Source organism: Salvelinus sp. IW2-2015, unplaced genomic scaffold, assembly GCF_002910315.2.
Source record: "Salvelinus sp. IW2-2015 unplaced genomic scaffold, ASM291031v2 Un_scaffold5944, whole genome shotgun sequence".
NCBI classification, from domain to species: domain Eukaryota; kingdom Metazoa; phylum Chordata; class Actinopteri; order Salmoniformes; family Salmonidae; genus Salvelinus; species Salvelinus sp. IW2-2015.
In genome coordinates, this window is record NW_019947209.1 from 45,714 (window position 1) to 50,632 (window position 4,919).

General features: G+C 44.7%; 1 pseudogene; it reads right to left on the reverse strand.

Moving 5' to 3' along the window:
• Positions 1 to 397: 397 nt before the first annotated feature.
• On the reverse strand, positions 398 to 4,278 carry LOC112078604 (UPF0606 protein KIAA1549L-like; annotated as a pseudogene).
• Positions 4,279 to 4,919: the final 641 nt, after the last annotated feature.

The following is a 4,919-nucleotide window of genomic DNA, read 5'->3' on the forward strand; positions in this document are numbered from 1 at the left end:
GCAGGAGGTTAGCTGTACCTTAGACTCAATATTTTTTTTTTAATGCATCGTTGTAGAGGGCAACAGTCACGAACATGGCCGAGCAACAGTCACAACATCCAATTACTCAAAGGGCTGGGGAAACGTCACTCGTCCATGTTAAGTCCTTCCAGTACCTCAGTCCTTCTTCTGAAGAGACCCATGCTACTCACTGCTATAAATACCCAGACAGAAGTGTGTCATGCAGGCTATATGAAACCCACAGGGGTGTCTAGGGAGTAGAATGAAGTTGGCACGTAGACTCTGATCTCAGGTCAGTTTTGCATTTGAACCCCAATAAAGGTAAAGGTTAGGATTAGGGGGGTACCTGATTCTAGAATCTGTTTCTGGGGACACTTGAAGTGGATCATGAGGAGCGTTAGGAGGGCATCGAGGAGGCACTAGGGCACTTACGTTCAGCAATGACCAGCGGTGGGTAGAACAGGAAGTAGCCGACCATCTCGGCGGCAGCTGACCCAGGAGGTTAGAGGCGGCGGTGCCGTTGAGAGGGGCGCGTCCGTTCCTCACCATGTAGACCAGAGACACAGCAGGAGAACCCACTGACTGAGACACACTCAGCATCTATAGGACAGGGAGATGGAGAGAGGGAGAGAGAAGAGAGAAGAAAAGAGAGAGAGGAGAGAGAGGGGGAGGGGGCATAGAGACAAAGTTGCACAACATAATTTCAATTTAGATCAATCTACTTTAATGTGTAATAAGTTACAGAGGAGGTATAAAATGTATTGCATAATTAGCCATACAAAAATATGCTTAAATCCATAAAGATATTGGCAAGCCATTCGCCACTGTGATGAAAGTGTTTATAACGTCAACTACACAAAAACTAAAAACTAAACCTTGACATACATACATAATATAGTGGACATGTTAACACGGCAGCTAGGAAGCTCATTAAAACAACACAAACACTGTCTCCCTGAACACATCAGTTCAGATCAGAGAACAGCTTCTATTTACAATGGCACATGAACAATGCACTTAGGAAATGATAATTATGCTCCAATTATACACAGCTTGCGTTTTGCTTTGCTAGTGCCAAACCTCTTCAACTGCAGAGCTGTGACTGGGAAAATGGTAGGAGCAAAATGCTTTGAGATTTAATCCATACAAACTGTGCCACACATCATCAAAATGACCAATCGGATGACCCATATTTAGACTCTTTGGATTTGTTTGTACTGAAGTTTAATGTCATAAGATCTAAAATAAGCCACAACACAAGTCTGGTATGAACATCAACTGTTCGTTCAATTTGAAATAGTTAGACGTAAAATGTCCAAACTGTCCCTCCCTGATCTGTTTTCACCTGTCTTTCTGCTTGTCTCCACCCCCCTCCAGGTGTCACCCATCTTCCCCATCTTCCCCTGGGTATGTATACCTGTGTTTTCTGACTGTATGTTGCTAGTTCGTCTTGTTTGTGAAGTCAACCAGCGTTTTTGTATCAGCTCCTGCTTTTCACCAGTCTCTCTTTTTCCCGTCCTCCTGGTATTGACCCTTGCCTGTCCTGACCCTGTGCTCTCCCACCTGACCACTCTGCCTGCCCCTGAGCCTGCCTGCCTGCCGTCCTGTACCTTTGCCCCGTCTCTTGATTACCGACCTCTGTCTGACCTGAGCCTYCCTGCCATCCTATACCTTTACCCCTATTGCTGTATAAACATTGTTACTTCAACACGGTGTGCATCTGGGTCTCACCTTATCCTGATACAAACAAGAAATAATTGATCTGTGGTGGGAAGCTTTGATAAGAGTACCTAGAGATTTAGGCTATGTATTAGGATATGTGTATACAAAACCATAGAACTTTATTAATGCCCTGCTGGGACCAGTAACAAGGACATCATGAAGAGCAGAAAGACAACATACTGTCTACTCATACCAAATAGAAGCCATTTACAGACATGTGTGCATACAGGAGGTACCAGGAATCGAACCCACTATCCTGGAGTTGCAAGCACCATGCTCTACCAACTGAGCTACAGAGGACCACGTACACATGAAGTCACCCCCTCCAGAGGTCACAGGGTTACTGAGTGAGGAGGAGGCCATTGTACTATAATATCTGTACCTGGACAGAGAGTCTGGTGTGGACGTCCAGCACTTTGGCCTGGGCCTCAGAGAACACGTTCTCCAGCCTCTGTTCCATCATCTGCGAGAACCGACAGGAACGCGGGTCATCTCCTGGACCTACGAAGCGCAGAACTGGAACACACAGAGAACACCCATTGAGATCATAGAACATGGAGAACATCAGGGCAGAGTAACTGRAGTTCAATACTCAACCCCATCAAAATGAGCTTGTATATGGACACAGAGCAGACTAATGTCCTGCAGCCTCCTTAATAACATGTCTTGTATATGGACACAGAGCAGACTAATGTCCTTCCTTAATAACATGTCATTGTATATGGACCACAGAGCAAGACTAATGTCCTGCAGCCTCCTTAATAAATGTCTTTGATATGACACCAGAGCAGACTAATGTCCTGCAGCCTCCTTAATAACATGTCTTGTATATGGAACACAGAGCAGACTAATGTCCTGCAGCCTCCTAATTAACATGTCTTGTATATGAACACAGAGCAGACTAATGTCCTGCAGCCCTCCTTAATAACATGTCTGTTATATGGACACAGAGCAGACTAATGTCCTGCAGCCTCCTTAATATCAGTGTCTTGTATAAGGACACAGAGCAGACCTAATGTTCCTGCAGCCTCCTTAATAACAATGTCTGTATGTGGACACAGAGCAGACTAATGTCCTGCAGCCTCCTTATAACATGTCTTGTATATGAAACACAGAGCAAGACTAATGTCCTGCAGCCTCCTTAATAACATGTCTTGTATATGGACCAAGAGCAGACTAATGTCCTGCAGCCTCCTTAATAACATGTCTTGTAATGGACACAGAGCAGACTAATGTCCTGCAGCCTCCTTAATAACATGTCTTTGTTATATGAACACAGAACAGACTAATGTCGCAGCCTCCTTAATAACAATGTCTTGTAATATGGACACAGAGCAGACTAATGTTCCTGCAGCCTCCTTAATAACATGTCTTGTATATGAACACAGAGCAGACTAATGTCCTGCAGCCTCCCTTAATAACATGTCTTGGTATATGAGACACAGAGCAGACTAATGTCCTGCAGCCTCCTTAATAACATGTCTTGTATATGAGACACAGAGCAGACAATGTCCTGCAGCCTCCTTAATAACATGTCTTGTATATGGACACAGAGCAGACTAATGTCCTGCAGCCTCCTTAATATCATGTCTTGTATATGGACACAGAGCAGACTAATGTCCTGCAGCCTCCTTATAACATGTCTTGTTATATGACACAGAAGCAGACTAATGTCCTGCAAGCCTCCTTAATAACATGTCTTTGTATATGGAACACAGAGCAGAACTAATGTCCTGCAGCCTCCTTAATAACATGGTCTTGTATATGGACACAGAGCAGACTAATGTCCTGCAGCCCTCCTTAATACAATGTCCTTGTATATGGACACAGAGCAGACTAATGTCCTGCCAGCCTCCTTATATCAATGTCTTGTATATGGACACCAGAGCAGACTAAATGTCTTGCAGCCTCCTTAATAACATTCTTCGTATATGGGACACACAGAGCAAGACTAATGTCCTGCAGCCTCCTTAATATACATGTCTTGTATATGGACACAGAGCCAGACTAATGTCCTGCAAGCCTCCTTAAATAAGCATGGTCCTTGTATATGGACACAGAAGCAGACTAATGTCCTGCAGCCTCCGTTAATATCATGTCCCTTGTAATGAAACACAGCAGACTAAGTCCTGCAGCCTCCTTAATAACATTCTTGTATATGGACAACAGAGCACGACTAATGTCCTGGCAGCCTCCTTAAATCATGTCTTGTATATGGACACAGAGCAGACCTAATGTCCTGCAGCCTCCTTAATAACATGTCTGTATATGGACACAGAGAGACTAAATGCCTGCAGCCTCCTTAATAACATTTTGTATATGGACACACAGACCAGACTAATGCGGCGCCTCTAATATACATGTCTTGTTATGGACACAGAGAGACTAGTCCTGCAGCCTCCTTAATACATGTCTTGGTATAAGTGAAACACCATGCAGACCTGTTTTGAGCTGGAGGCTGATCAGCTGGGCTGGTTTCCATGGTGCGGCTGTGTTGGGCAGTGCCGTTACCATGCGGAAAACTGGGGTCGCACTCACCCATCAGCCTATCCCGGCCGTAGGGTGAAGCGCTCGACCACCACAGAGGCGGGTACACCAGTCTGTCCAATCACGTGGTAGCCCACCGCACGGTTGGGAGACCAACACAGTCCCACTGGGAGAGAGAAACAGGGATCTGTATCAGGATCAATAGATGATCGTCATTAATCAACTGGCTGTTGTAGAGGTGTAGGAGTGGATGTTTGACTGCTTGTGAAACAGGAAGGATGAAGAGGAGAGAGGGAGATCAAGAGAGTCCTAATAGAGAAGAGAGAACATGGGAACATGGGGAACGGGAGACGGACTGAGAAAAGGAAGCGTTAAAAGAGAGTGAGCGTGAGGCTGTAACATTACACAAGAAAACAGAGAGTTCTGGTAAATTAAGGCAGAGGTGCATCGAGAGACAAGCTTGTAACATTAACACAGAGGACAGAGAGATACCGAAAGAAGTTTAATCGAAGATTAAAACAAAGAAACTTACAACAAGAGACAGAAGAGTTGTTAAATGTACACAGAGGGCAGAGAGCTTGTACATTACACAGAGGACAGAGAAGTTGTAAGAAATTACACAGAGGAAGAGGCGTTGTAACACAAGGGTAGAGCTGTAACGAAGGGAACAGAGAGTTGTAAAATTTACACCACGAGGGCAGAAGTTGTAC